This window comes from Malus sylvestris, chromosome 13 (assembly GCF_916048215.2).
Source record: "Malus sylvestris chromosome 13, drMalSylv7.2, whole genome shotgun sequence".
NCBI classification, from domain to species: Eukaryota; Viridiplantae; Streptophyta; class Magnoliopsida; order Rosales; family Rosaceae; genus Malus; species Malus sylvestris.
Genome location: NC_062272.1, coordinates 29,298,830 through 29,314,453, shown reverse-complemented (window position 1 = coordinate 29,314,453; position 15,624 = coordinate 29,298,830). Strand labels below are relative to the sequence as shown.

General features: G+C 38.4%; 1 long non-coding RNA gene across 1 annotated transcript; it reads right to left on the bottom strand.

Annotated features, from left to right (window-relative positions):
- Positions 1 to 1,773: 1,773 nt before the first annotated feature.
- Positions 1,774 to 4,007, bottom strand: LOC126597068 (uncharacterized). Its single transcript, XR_007614122.1, has 3 exons — positions 3,601 to 4,007; positions 2,825 to 2,883; positions 1,774 to 1,960 (listed from the first exon to the last, which is right to left on the bottom strand). It is a non-coding gene; the product is annotated as an uncharacterized LOC126597068 (long non-coding RNA).
- Between the last annotated feature and the right edge of the window lie 11,617 nt (positions 4,008 to 15,624).

The window sequence follows — 15,624 nt, the reverse complement described above, 5'->3', positions numbered from 1 at the left end:
ACAAATCAACCCATTTTCTGCCCATGTGTGTGTGTTTCCTTTGCCTATGTGTGTGTGTTTTTCATTTGCATTTGCACACACATGTTCTTCATTATTTCAGCCAACAATCCACCCATTTTCTGCCCATGCCATGCCTTTCTTGTTGTGTGTGTGCTGTCCATGTAGAGTGTGTGTATGCCCTCCAACCTGTGCAGTTTGCATATGTGTAGCTGTCCATGTTTCTCTTTTGCATGTGTCGTGCCTTCTCTTTCTAGCTGTGCATTTCCACTTGCTCCAAAGCCAAATGAGTGCAATCATAACCCCATTTGCTGTTAAGTGTTGATGACAAAGAAAAACACAAAACAAGTGCCTTTACTTTCTCATTTTATTAGCCAAATCTGCTTAGCCCTTTTCTAAACCTTTCAGTGTTACAATGCCCATAATGTCTTCTAGACAAATGATATTAACAATCCGTAAATTGCTCTAGAACATAGACATCCGTAGCTTTCCAAGCATACAAGGTTCATTCTCTCATTCATTTTGAGCTGTTCGTAACATGCTTCCAAAGACAGCTAATCTGCACAGGCAGTTTTGACGAATTTGTTACTTAATATCTCACTTGTGCTACTTTTCTTTTCTTTGCTTGATAAATCATACAAAACACAAAAACATAGTAAATAGCTCAAAAATATAAGGAACTAACTAAGAAAAGACAAGTGAATTTTATGTAAAATATATATAAATATTAGCTTATCACTCAACAAGTTCAACAAGAGGGATATTGGTAGCAATCTGAGGAGTTCTATTGAAGACCTATGTAGCCACCACAATCTCCCCTATAACAATTCCAACCAAATTCAAGTATGGCAATGGATCATGTTAAAATTCTTCAAACACTAAATTCTTCTTGTGCTTCTTTGACTCAGGATCTGGAAAACCAAGCTAAAGAGATGGTCGAATTGAAAAATCAACTTGGGCAGATCTCATAATTCATGGGACAAATTTGAGTACAAAGCGAACTTCCTAGTTCAACCATTGTCAATCCAAATGGAGGTTTTGAAACTGCTAAAGCTATCCCTTTGAGAAGTGGTAAAGAGATTGGAACTAATTCAAAAACGTCTAAAGAAAGCCAAAAAGAGGACAAATAGTTGCTGCTCGAAGAAGGGGAGGAAGACAAGGCCACAAAGAAGGAACAAACCTTGCCGCAACCTTCTAAATCCCCTATGCCACCCAATTTAGGTAAGGGTGTTCCAAATTCAATTCTTTCTAACCATATTCCACCAAATGTACTTTTTCCTCGCAAGTTTATGCAATCAAAGAAAGAAGAGAGTGAAAAGGACATCTTCGAAACCTTTAGAAAGGTACAAGTTAATATCCCGCTTCTTGATGCAATAAAGCAATTTCCAAAGTATGCTAAGTTTTTTAAGAAGCTTTATACAACAAAGAAACAAATTCCAGAGAAGGAGGTGGTACATGTAAGTGAAAATGTCTCTGCAGTTTTGCAAAGAAAGCCGCCACCTAAATGCAAAGATCCAGGTAGTTTCACTATCCCTTGTGTTATTAGTAATACAAGGTTTGAACATGCTATGCTAGATTTAGGTGCTTCCATTAATGTCATACCATATTCCGTTTATGCATCTATGAATCTAGGAGAGCTTAAAAATGATGGTGTCATTATTCAATTCGCTGATCGATCTAATGCATATCCGAAAGGAGTTTTGGAAGATGTTTTGGTGCAGGTAGGCCATTTGATTTTTCCAGCAGATTTTTATATGCTTGAGATGGAGGATTTATGACACACCCCGTCCCGAAGGAGGGCATGCTGGCCTTCACGTGAGAGTGACGTAACCATTTGCACAGTACGGAAGCTTTAAGATACAATTTATAAGTTGATACACCCGAAGGTGAGTCCTAATTTTGTCCAATCTGTCAGAACACCGTCGAATTCCTCGTAGTCACCACACCTTTGTGATTCCTGAACCTGGAGGGGCGCAAAACCAAAATTGAGTGGGTCAGTAAAACAATTCTTTTCCAAATCCAAACATTTCTCAAAACATTGTAACCCCTCTCCGTAAAACCTGTATACTTTCCCAGAAATGTAAAATATAAATATACATATATATTCTCAATACTTCAATTCACTTTTTCAACATTTTTCATATCAGTTATGCCATGCCATGTTTAAATTGAACAGTTAAGTATGGATGCATCAACCATAATCATATCAGGTGCAAGAAAGTAATCAATCGGAGGCCCTCTACTAATGGCCATGTACGGTTGAACCTAGAGCTCAAAATCTATCACTCTCACTCTACCGGAGTCACCTCTGTGACCTGTCCGGCCTTCTGCACACAAGTTACGCTGTAGTGCTTTCTCATCAATCATCTGTGCACATAATCTAAGGTCACCCACCAGTCGAAATCTCACTAACACTCTTCGACTGGCCCGTCGCACCCACTCCGCGTGGACTGTGCGACCAGCATCTACTTGGATCCAAGGCGAGCGTGCGATGCGGTGAATACTATAAGCACTAAACCATGGTGCAGGATTTGAGCTCAATATATATCAACATCATCATAACAGTATTTAAATACTCACCTGTGCGTCCGCCGCACCAATTCATACATATGCATCATATATCAATTCATACTTTCCATATCATTTCATGCATGGCAATTCGATTCACATTTCTATCTACTTCTCATATACTTTCATGCATGGAATTTCAACTAATATATCTCATATACTTTTATACATTTTCATTAAAAGCATAATTTCATGCATTTTCAATTTCTGGGAAAACGGCAAGTATATATGTATACGGAAAACAAACCTGCCCACTCACCTGGAGTTCGCCCTACAACTCCCTAGCACAATACGCCAAGGCGTCATGACGATCGGCGCCTAAAACAATAATCAATTCCAACCTCAGAATTCATATCGATAGAATATATAACTTATATAAAATACGTCACTACGTAGATTGATCCGGAAGATCCACCACTCAGATTTTAAATCCATAACTTCCAGAGGTCCACATTATACCTCTAGGACAACATCCTAAAATTTCATTACCATCCAACGGTCGGATCTCCGTCAATTTCCAAAACTAAGTGATGGTTACATTCTATTTTATGAACTTACAACTCCAATTCCGGAAGATCCGTAATTCCGATTCCCAATCCGTAAGTTCCAATAATCCTCAATTATTACGTATTACAATGTATCAAAGTTTGGTAACGATCCAACGGTCGGATCGTCAATTCACATTTTCACCTAAATGCAAAAACTATAAAACGTTATTTGAACACCTAACCAACAATCTTTAATAACTTTCTCATACGGTGCTCAAATTGGGTATATGAATATACCACGGTGATCTACTCGACGTCACGGACGTCGACATATTTTTAAAATAATTTTTACTGTAGCACGCGCCCCCACGCGCCAAGGAAGGCACGGACCTACGCGCCCCCACGCGCACCTTCTTCTTCCTTAGGTCGCCGGACTGGTTTTTCCGGCGGCCGTTTTTCAAATTGCCATAACTTTGTCATTTCTCAACGAAATCAAGTGATTCAAAAACGAAAGTTGTAGCCCTTGAAGAGACAAAGAGAATGGTACCTTACAAAACACCTAGTTCGCCGTGGTTTGGCCGGAAACTGCCTCGAAAGCTCCGGCCAAACTTTGAACTTGTCGATCTCCGTGTTCTTACGTCCAAAAACTTCCAACGAAGCACTCCGAGCTTCCTTGGGACCTCACTAAGCTCGCTGTGATCTTGTTTTAGCCTAAATCGTAACCATTTAAAAGATCATGAACAGTACCATTTCACGGGAACTTTGAAACTAGGGTTTTCCGAAGCAAAACTTACCTGAAATGGATACCATCGTGATCGTGAAGTCTTCAGGGTTCCAATGGTGGTCTTAGATTCGTCGTTGGTATAGATTTAGGGTGGTTTTGTGGTGGTCCGTGTGAGTTCGAAGGAGAGGGAGAGAGAACTGAGAGTAATCGTGAGGGAGGAGAGAGAGAGGGACAAGGTACGAGAATTGGGGAAGGTTTTGAGGGATGTGGGGATTCCACGTGTCCAACTCAATCCAAATTGTTAAATTTTCACCCCTTAGTCCCGTTTAAGGGCATTTTCGTCTTTTCACGTCCTCGGAATTAAAATTCCGGGATGGGCTGTGACAATTTAGCCCACTCTACACCATTGCCAATCTTACTTGGAAGACCTTTCATGAAAATAGCCCAAACCAAGATTGATGTGTCAAAGGGAGAGTTAACTATGGAGTTTGATGGCGATGTGAATAATTTTAATGTTTCTGAATCTGTTAAGTATCCTAATGATGTTCGTTCTTGTTTTACTATTAATGTGATTAAAAATATAGGGCAAGAATGTTCAACACCTATCAAGAATGATGTATATAAAACCACCATTGAAAAGGGAATTGGAGTGGATCACACGGGACAAGCCATTGCCCTCAAAGCACCCAAGGCCGAGAGCACCATCTCTGAAATTGTTGACAGTGCTGCTACTTTTGAGTCTTCATCGCAGTACATCGGTGAGCCACCTATTCCAATTCCAATTCCCATTTCAAATAATAGGTTGTTACCTTCTTTGGTTCAGGTGCCCAATCAAATCCAAGTTGGTGGGGGGAGTTTACATTAACTTTAGGAAGCTCAACACCACAATCAGGAAAGATCACTATCCCCTTCCATTCATAGATCCAATGCATTAAAGTTTTAAGGAGCATGTCGTGGAGGATGTACCCCTCCATGCCGCTGGTCCTTGTAAGGATTAAATGGAGGTATCGTCCAGTTGGAAGACGTTAAAGCAAGCGCTTCTTAGGAGGCAACCCATGTATTCAAACAAAGAGACCATGGAATTTCCAACTCCTACAACCAGATTTGCTCTCTCTTACCCTTCTCTTTATTGTTTTTACTTTGCCATGATTGTCTTGTTTACTAGTTATCTTTTATTGCTTTCTTGTTTAAGTTTATTTTTGAAACATTGAGGACAATGTTTGGTTTAAGTGTTGGGGGGTGTAAACATATTTCTTTTCATGACTTATTTTCAAAATTTCACCACCTATCACTACTAATATTGTTATTCACTGTTTTAAAGTGTTATATTGTGTGTTATACAACAAAATTTTGAAAAGAAAGAAAATAAAAAAAGCTTGAGAAAAAAAAAAAAAAACCAAATAGAGTCGTTTTTGTTGCTTGTTTGTATCTTAGGGTACCTTCCAACGCAATGATGAGGATTTGATTTTTATTTGCATGACTGTTAAAGAAAGTTACAAACATGGGTGGAAGTTTCATATGCTTTTTGGTTAATACTTAGTTGTAGTTGTCATTTACGAATTCACATGTAATCACAAAGAGAAGAAAAATAATCAGTTTTTGTAACATGCTTGAAGGAAGAAACTCAAACTAACACTACAACCCTGTGAGACTTGAGCCTATTCTTTGTTTGGAAAGTTAATAATCTGTGATATTCTTGTTTTCTAAAGTTGTTGCATGATCTCATTATTTCTGTGCTTGGTTGCTACTTAGAATGCTTTTTCATCATTTTAGTTCCAAATACTAGAACTCGTGCCCATTTCATTCAAAGCATAAAAATGATTACATAACAAATAGCAAGACGAAGTTACTTAGTTACCACCAGAGCCAAAAGCCTTATCACTTGCATATGTATTGTAGGTTTAACCCCCTTGAGCCTTATTTAGCCTATATTCTATGTTAGCTGCATTATCCCTACCTAGCATAGTATAGGATTACCCCTACCCCTGTTCTTAAATAATAGTGAAGCATGACTTGTTCGGAACTCCTTTTGGTCTACAATTTGCAGAAAAACAAGTGTGGGGGGAAGAATTTTTCTTTGGAATCTAGTGAAGTTGTGCGTATGTTTCATGAAAAAAAGAAAAAAAGAAGAAAAACGTTGAAAAAAAAATTGAGAAAAGAAGAAAAGAGGTTGAGAAATAAGTCAGAATGAGTTCATAAGTGTTGGTTGTTGAAGAAGGGTCCAAAAATGTGAATCTGACCCTAAAGTTGTACGAATCTTCCCTTTGTGTTTAAAGTTGGGTGCTGCAATCAAAAGTTGAATTCTAAGTGTTGATTTCATTACTTTGCTTTCTATCATTTTAAGAACCTTTGCTTATCCTTGACCTTTCTTTATTAGCCAATACCTTAGCCCCATTACAACCCTAGACTTTTATCTTGACTGTTATGTGTTTCAATATGTGAAGTTTGAAATTGGTATGAGCATATAGAGTCCCTGGTTCTTGCTTCTAAGTAGTGACATTCCGTTCATGAGATCATATACATGTTTGTATTAATAAAATTCAGAAAGTGCCTTCTTTGTTATAACATATGTGAGTGCTAGTTTACATGTTTACATCAATCTTCTCACATATACTTAGTATAGGGAGTGTGGTCAAAAAATCTGTATGAAAATAAAGAGTATATCCGGTGAGGAATTGAGTGAATTCTCTAAGGCACATTACGACTTTCAAAAGTTGTTTTAATTGATTAAATGAGAGCTAGTGAGTGGTTACTGCGGTTAAGTATAAGCTCAAGAGTAAGGATTGCTAAAATCTATGTAAGTAATGATTTTTAACATGTCATGTTTCATTTGAAATCCCTGAGGCAGTTATTGGAAGGTTTAGGTTTTGTTTTGCTCAAGGACTAGCAAAAGCTAAGTGTGGGGGGATTTGATAGGAGCATACTTATGCAACTTTGTTATCTTATTTCTTTGCATTTACTTAGTTAATTTCCATTTATTTTGGTAATTTATGTTATTTTCGTATTATTGTAGGTCCAATTGGTAAAGATGACAATAAATAGCTAAATGGAGCAATTTGGAGCAGTTTTGGACTTGGATTGGATAACATGAGTGGATAGCAAATGGTTTAAACGTTTTTGGTGTTTCAACGGTGCTAAACATGGGCAAAAATCTGGAGAAATTAAAGTTGAGGCTTGGAAGGCAAGGAATTACACAAGAAAGAGGAATCCTAAATGGAGAGGAACATTATCTTTTCTTATCCTATCTTATCTTATCTTATTTTTCATGTGTAAATTAACTTGAGACACAAATTAAACCCTATTAAGATAGTTGTAGTATATGAAAGTAGGGATCGTTCTAAACCGGGGATTTGAAGGATTATTTTGTGAAAACATGTTCATTTGAGCTGTATAAGCATGTAATTAACAATTAAAGGCGGAATCATGCTAGCATGCACTCAAAAACAAAACATTACCCATGAAATTAAAAGCCTAGTAGATTGGTGAACCAAGACTCAACTCAAATCAAAGTGAGTTGAGAAATTTATACCTTTGTAGATTCCTCTTTGCATAAGCAAAGGCTAATCACCCAAAGAGAGGGCCTTCATTCCTTGCTTCTTAGATCCATGGATTTGGATGGAAGAATAGATTCTCCAAGTTCCCAAAATTGAGAACCTCTAAGTTTCCACACCAAGGATGGATTGATGAAGAAATGAGTGACCTAGAGGAAGCAAGATTGCTAGTTAATTTCCTCTAGGGTGGCCGGCCTCTTTAGAGAGAAAAGAGAGCTTTGTGTTCTCATCTTTTCTCCAAAAGAAACCCTTAATGAATTTAGGCTATAAAATCCTTTATATAGTCCCTTCAAATAAGTGACCTAAAGAACCAAAAAGCCATTCTTCTAACATGGCCGGCCACAAGGGTTTTATTGGGCTTTTGGGCCTTTGTGAATTAAGTTGTCATACAACTTAAGTCAATGGGCTTGACGTTCGAAGCCCATTGGGCCTTGAGGCCCAAAACTAACCCGTGGTCTTTTAACGAACTTATTCGTTTGATTAATTAACATATTAATTCATCCTTGCCATAAATAATTAAACCATTTAATTATTCTTACTCATCTCCGTTGTTTCTTCAATCTTTACCTTACACGGTGTACGATCCATTAGGTTCCTTTTAGCGAGGCAGTGGGCGATTAGAACTCTTTCAAACAGATTGTGAATTGAAACTTACTTTCAATTCTCCCTTTAGTGATTATACACGTTTAGGGCTTCCACAAACCATGAGTGACACCTAGCAGCATATCATGGTTACCCAAGCTAATCAGAAAAGGTGGAGAACCTATTCAGTTTAGGATTACAAATGCAATACGGTCTTTCTCTAATACAATACTCTTGACCACATTGTTTGGTTTGATAGTTTATTCATGTCTACTATCCAATGTGATTCATTTACTTATATGATTACCTTGAATGTGATTTGGAACGCCTTCCTAAATCTCATTCATACTCTGATCAGAGATTTTCAATCATATCATAGAGTATTCTCCCCCAAAACGGTTTGAAGGTTAGAGATCCCTTGTTGCGCATTCAATTGCCTCCATGGCTAAGTGACTTAACCCCAACGATGCCATGGACACCCGCGGATGGGGTGACTTTGACATAATCAAAGATCAAGGACTTAACCACAAGACAACTGTGATGCCTCAGGTCAAAGGACTACTTTGCATTATCCCAACCATGAGTTCTCATGTGACATGAATATGAGAACTCTTCGTTGATCGTGTTCAGTGAACTCATTCTCTATTGAGCACCTACGTACTTGTCTTGATGTCACACACACCAATGACTCAAGACTAGTCACTCTCCCTGAGAGAAGACACAGCACGTACTGATCTTAACGGACTGTCAATGCCCCATTGGCAATCCTATTATCAGGAACGTTTAGGATGTGTCTACGAAAGAATGGTCTCATGAATCTAACTTCTTTAGATTGCATTCTCCCAATCACATATTCCTTGGACTTATCGTTTAAGCATATAACATTTATATGAGACGGCTCAAACAATAATCTTTGCCCTTTATATTTAAACTACATTAGTTTAACTTTGTGAAATGTCCGTAAAGTATCATCATATGATTGGTTTTAGGGCACATTTCCAACAGGATTAACTAGGGCTGCTAATCTACACAAATTAAACTTTAAAACACTAAACTAGACTTAAAAACACTTAACTAGACTCAAAAGACTCTAAACTAACTTAAAACACTCTAATCAACAAAACTAAGTTAAAAAGACTCAATTCTACACCTAACAAGTGATTTGGACGAAAATAAAACTTAATTTGACTCAAAAGACTAAAAGAAAACAGGTTTTGGCTCTAAAAACAAGACTTAAGAAAAAGGCATTTTGTTTTGACGAAATTAAAACTTAAAAACAGAAACTTGTAAAACAAACTTTAAAAACTCGAAATTGAATGAAATAGAATGGGTGAAAGGCTAGTTAGAGGGTTCCTTCTCCACACATAAAATATATGGATACGAATCGATTTCCAGTTATTCTTTCGATAAACCATGAATGACAATGCCAACAAAAGCTTCATCAAAGAAGTTCAACCACATTTCTCAAAAGCTTCACAGACTCTTGATCAAAACAGTGTGAAGCAAAACCAATTTATGGTGCCAACAAGAGCTTCATCAATAGAGGGCAACCACAATTCTCAAAAGCTTCACACACTCTTGATCAAGACAGTGTGAAGCAAAACCAATTTATGGTGCCAACAAAAGCTTCATCAATGGACGGCAACTACAATTCTCAAACCTTCGAAGCAAATTCAAAACTGTTCGAAGCAAATTCAATTTATATGGTTCATCCAAACCTTCGACTACTACAAGGTGTGGCTTGCATCACAATCTCTTGTTCAACAGTGTGGAAGCAAAATTTGTATTGTTGTCTCTCCCACATTTTCAAATTTCTAGTTTCCCAAAAAAAAAAAGGGAAATTCAACAAAGCTTCATCAATGGAGGACAACTACAAATTCTCAAAAGCTTCACACTATCTTGATCAAGATAGTGTGAAGCAAAATCAATTCGTGGTACCCAACAAAGCTTCACCACAAAAGATTCACCAACAAAAGCTTCATCAATGGAGGATAACTACAAATTCTCAAAAGCTTCACACTATCTTGATCAAGATAGTGTGAAGCAAAATCAATTCATGGTACCCAACAAAAGCTTCAACTCCAAAGCTTCACCTACAAAGCTTCAATTCCAAAGCTTCACCTACAAAAGCTTCACCCACAATAGCTTTACCTACAAAAGCTTCACCCATAAAAGCTTCACCCACCACAAAAGCTTCACCCACAAAAGCTTCACCCATAAAAGCTTCACCCACAAAAGCTTCACCCACCACAAAAGCTTTACCCATAAAAGCTTCACCAACGAAAGCTTCACCCATAAAAGCTTCCCCCACCACAAAAGCTTCACCTACAAAAGCTTCACCCACAAAACCTTCCCCCACTACAAAAGCTTCACCCACAAAAGCTTCAACCATAAAAGCTTCAACCATAAAAGCTTCACCCACAAAAGCTTCAACCGTAAAAGCTTCACCAACAAAAGATTCACCCACCACAAAAGCTTCACCCACAAAAGCTTCACCTACAAAAGCTTCACACTATCTTGATCAAGATAATGTGAAGTAAAATCAATTCATGGTACCCAACAAAGCTTCAACCTCAAAGCTTCACCTACAAAGCTTCACCTATAAAGCTTAAAATATATATATATATTTTTTCGAAAATTCGAAAATTCAAAAATTCGAAAATTCGAAAATTCGAAAATTCAAAAAAAAAAAAAGAAAAAAAAATCGAAAATTCAAGAAAAAAAATAAAAAATAAAAATTTGCCTAGGCCTCTTCTTCTTTGGGCCTAACAACTTTCATAATAAATATATATATGAAGGAGGAGTTTTGGGCTACCACTTAGAAAGCAAAATGGAGTTTTATTACATTGGAAACTCGGCTACTAGCAAGACACCTCCTTCGTCAACTCCCTCGACCACATGCTACTGCACCTTGATACTCGAAAATCTCACGACCACTCAGTAACTTGGATATTTTCAATTCTCCAACTGAGAAGTTTTCCTCACTTCGGAAATTAAGGGAGCACTACCTCAACCTACATGCTTCACTCACAAAGCTTCAACATACAAGCTTCAACAAAAGGAAAAATTCAAAGAACTTACTGAAGAAGGCCTTGGTGTATTTAACACAATACGTTGAAATGAAGCAAATCTTGTTTATTGATATCTCCGATAAGTTACAAATATGTACATATGCGTGAATCAAAATAAACAAACAAGAGGGAAGGTTGCTCACGAGAAGTCCCAGCAGTCGGTAGAGCCCCAGAAAGCGGAGGCACCAGAGGGTGATTATTCGGAGCCTTAGTACTAGGCAGAACCCCAGAAGGAGGAGGCACAGAAGGTTGATCATTTGGAGCTTCATTACGCGGTACAGCCCCAGAAGACGAAGTTAATAAATGCCTTTGGAACAAACCCACAAACCTCTGATGATAAGTAAAATCTGACCATCAAATTCCTGCAGCTAGTCGAGTTTCCTCTTCATGTTTGTAGCATAGTCATGTGCGAGCCTGTGCAACTGTTTAGTCTCATGCATGAGCCCTCTAATCTCCTGTTTGAGACTTATCACTTCAGCCACCAATGATTCAACTTGGCGGGTTCGAGCAAATAGGCATTAGGCCATATTAGACATAGAACCTGCACACTGAACACTGAGAGCCAGAGAATCTTTAACAGCCAACTTATCAAACCATTTGGAAAGTAGTTTGTTATCTTTGGGAGTAAGAAGGTTCCTGGCCACCACCGCAGTGGTCATATCATTCTTCATCACAGAGTCCCCAACGGTAAAAGGACTAGTAGGGGATAAGAATGATAGGCACCATATGTTGTCTTGAGAAGGCATGGCTGCCTCTTCACTAAAGTTCAAGTCAACATGATGGTCAGATGGGCCAAACATTCTCAGAAATGATGAAGGAGAAATGAGGTGCAATAAATCTCTGAAGCAAGGGGAAAATTCCTACAAGCAATAACTCTCTGAATGTACTTCTTGCACACAATTTGTGCCCTTATAAAAGAAAGGGCAACAGGGTCGTTGGTTCAAAAATCGAAGAGGCACCATTCTTCGGATTCCGAAGAGGCACCATTTTCCACACGCAACATCAACTCCTCGGATACCACAGATAACTTTGCCAAAGATCTCTGACAAAGTTTAGACACATAAATTTTGAAGGTCCAACTACCCTACTATTACCCACATGGGTAAAGGAATATCACCACTGCTTGATAACTAGAAAGTCCCTATGTGTGTCAACCTCCGTGCTTCGTGGCAAGGCAGACTGACAAAAATGCCCAACCTTTACTCACATTCGAGAAAACACTCCTAACAAGATTGCTTGCTCAAAAATCGAAGAGGCACTGCTCTCCAAACCTCGAGAGCCAGACTACCATCAGGATTACGTGCTCAAAAATCGAAGAGGCACCACCATCCGAATCTCGAGAGCCAGACTCCCAATAGGATTACTTTCTAAAAAATCGAAGAGACACTGCTCTCCAAATCTCAAGAGTCAGACTCCTAACAGGATTGTTTTCTCAAAAATCGAAGAATCACCGTTCTCTGAATCTCGAGAGCCAGATCCCAGACAGGATTGCTTGTTTGAAAATCAAAGAGGCACTGCTCTTCAAACTTCGAGAGCTAGATTTCTTTACATAAAGCTTGTCTGCAATCTTCACATGCAACATCAGCTTTCCAGATACCACAGACCACTTTTTCAAAGTGCTCTGACAAAGTTAAAACACGTGAAGCTTGCAGCTCACACTACATTGCCTCATCTACATATGAGACAGATAAGGCAAGTGAAAATTATACCACACTTCGGTACTTAGAAGTTTTGTGATTACTCAATGGCTTGGATCTTGCAAGTCCTCAACCGAGGAGCTTCCCTCACTCAAGAACTTAGGGGAGCATTATTTGTACCATACTTAACCAATCTCGAAACTACTGAGCACCGGTCAACGTTATACCGTCAAGGACCCGGAAGATTTTCCTTCCAACCAGAAGGCCAATCACAGCGTGACACGTGTTGACATCAGAAGCCAATCATAGCGCGGCACGTGTCAACATCAGAAGCCAATCACAACACGACACATGTCAATGTCAAAATGAAACTAGAAACTCTCTTCTATAAATAGAGATCATTCTCTCACAATATTTCCTAATGTCATTTGTACTAAATCATTCACTAGTACTCACAAAATGAGAGCTTGAACATATGTACTTGTGTAAACCCTTCACAATTAATGAGAACTCCTCTACTCCGTGGACGTAGCCAATCTGGGTGAACCACGTACATCTTGTGTTTGCTTCCCTGTCTCTATCCATTTACATACTTATCCACACTAGTGATCGGAGCAATCTAGCAATCTAGAAGTTTCCTAATGTCATTTGTACTAAATCATAAGCATTGATAAGGCATTCATAACTATGAACTGCATGATACTCCTGCCAAGAATTTACTTAACACAATCATGACTAGTGACTTTTACTACTTGTGAATATAAGTTCATAACGATTAGGTGAAATTCTCTTATATTCTAGCATCAAATTCATGCATGCAAACTAATTATGCATCTTTAATCAACACACAAGAACAAGTTCTCCATAAAACAGATAAGTAAATTGCATTCACGATTTATGAAACAATAACTGGATGTAATCAATTCATATCAAATATATGTTCAGGGCTTTGAATTCACCTCTAACCAAAACGAAATTAGTTCCACATGTTCATCATAATTGAAGACCAAATTAAAATAACATTGAACTAAAACTAAGGATAGAAAGAAGCTAGAAACGCTACAGCACTCCAATGGCAGATTTGGCACAGTCCTTGGCTACAGGGTCACGGCACATGTCTTTTTTGTCCTTGCAAGCACGGCACAAGTCTCTAAAAACTCTCAGAAACCTACGACACCCTTTTTATTTTTCTCTCTGAATTTCTCTCTTGAGTGTGTTGTTCTAAATGGTGCAGCAAAGATGTGTATTTATAGGGCTAGGGTTCAGCACAATTTATGAAGGGAAAATGATTGCACAACAATAATTAGTAGAGGAGAAGGATAGCACAATCCTAGGAGGAAAGGGAATAGGATACACAGCAGGTTTCTAGGCTCCTAGAAGGGGTGGTGCGACACTCTTTTAGGACCAGGAATAGGGCTTCTAGAAAGGGGTTATAGTAGGTTTCTAGAAGGAAATGGATAAAAGGCTTCGGCACCAATTTAGGGCAGAGGATAAGGCTTCTTGAACCAGATATTTAGGTGATTTAATGTGAAATTGATTCCCCCTTGCAGCTGGAATTAAGGTAGGATAAGATTAGGATAGGATATGATAAGATAAGGTTGGATAATATTCCTTCCTTTTAGCTGATTCCTTATCTTCCAAGTCTTGAATTAATTCTTCTAGATTTTTAGCACATTTTTAGCCTCTTTAAACTTCAAAAATGACCATCCATTATGCTTCATACGCATGTTATCCATTCCAAGCCCAAAACTGCTCTGAAATGCTCCAAATTGCCTTTTCTTGCCCCTTTTGCCATTTGGACCTACAAACACACGAAAATAGCTTAAATCACTATAATAAACAGAAACTAACTCACTAAATGCAAAGAAACAAGCTACAAAGTCACATAAATATGGTCCTATCACTCTCATCCTTTCCAACCACATACCATTTTCAGCCTAGTCGAGCTGAATCCTTCTTAGTAACCGGGGACACTGGGTTCATGGTTTTCTCTCTCCATCCCTGTCTTACACTGTCTTGATAACTTGGCTGGGGAAGTTTCACTTTACCCACCTTGGTGTCTTTGCTTCCTTGTCCTCAGCTTCTTTAGAGGCCTTATAATTCCTGAATACCTCAGAAAAACCTTTAGGTTTAGAATCTCCTCCTAATCTCTGGAACACATTCTTGGAAGTTTCCTTCTCTGCTACCCGAATGACACTTCTACGGGCATCTCGTTCTTTTATTTCTTTTCTTCTAACTAACTCTTGGTTAATAATGGCGCCCGATGCTAGCACCTCCAATTCACATTCACATTGACATTTACTGCATAAAACCACTCCCTTGATTACAGTCGTTTGTGGTCTTTTGGGCAATCTTCTAACACCTTCTATCACCCTTCTCTTCTCAAGTAGCCCTTCCCTTTCCTTTCTCAACCGAGTTAAGGTTGATCATGCGGATGAAGGCTTCTGAGAAGGGATCTGTGTCAAACATCATGTTAGCTTGGGGTTTTTCTAACAACAGCTTCCCCTTAACTATGAGATCCTGGATCCAATCCCTGAACTGCACATAATTGGCTATGGAATGGTTGAAAGTGTAGTGAAGCTTGCAATACTTTTTTCCTCTCAACTATTATGGTTTAGGCATTTTTTGATGTTGTCAAGCATAATCACTCTAGCCCTCACTAGTTCCTTATAAATGTCAGCTGAAAAGAATAAGTTTGGTACTTTCGGGGCTTCAAAGGCACAAACCCTTCATCATTCATAACAATCTTCTGGTCATTGACAGGTTGGACCAATCCTTTCACCATTAAAGGTTTAAAAGAAGTAGTCATCTCAGTTGTACACAATTGATGTATTGGGGCTTTGTTCTTGTAGAAAGAGGGCACCTTATACGAGTGCTTCACTTGCTGCTCCTCGGTCAACAACATCTCATACTTGGTAGTAGCAATCACCAACTCTTGAAGTTTATTAAATTGCACATCATAGAATTTTTTTCTTCAAGGGTAGCCTTAAAGCCTTATGGGTAATA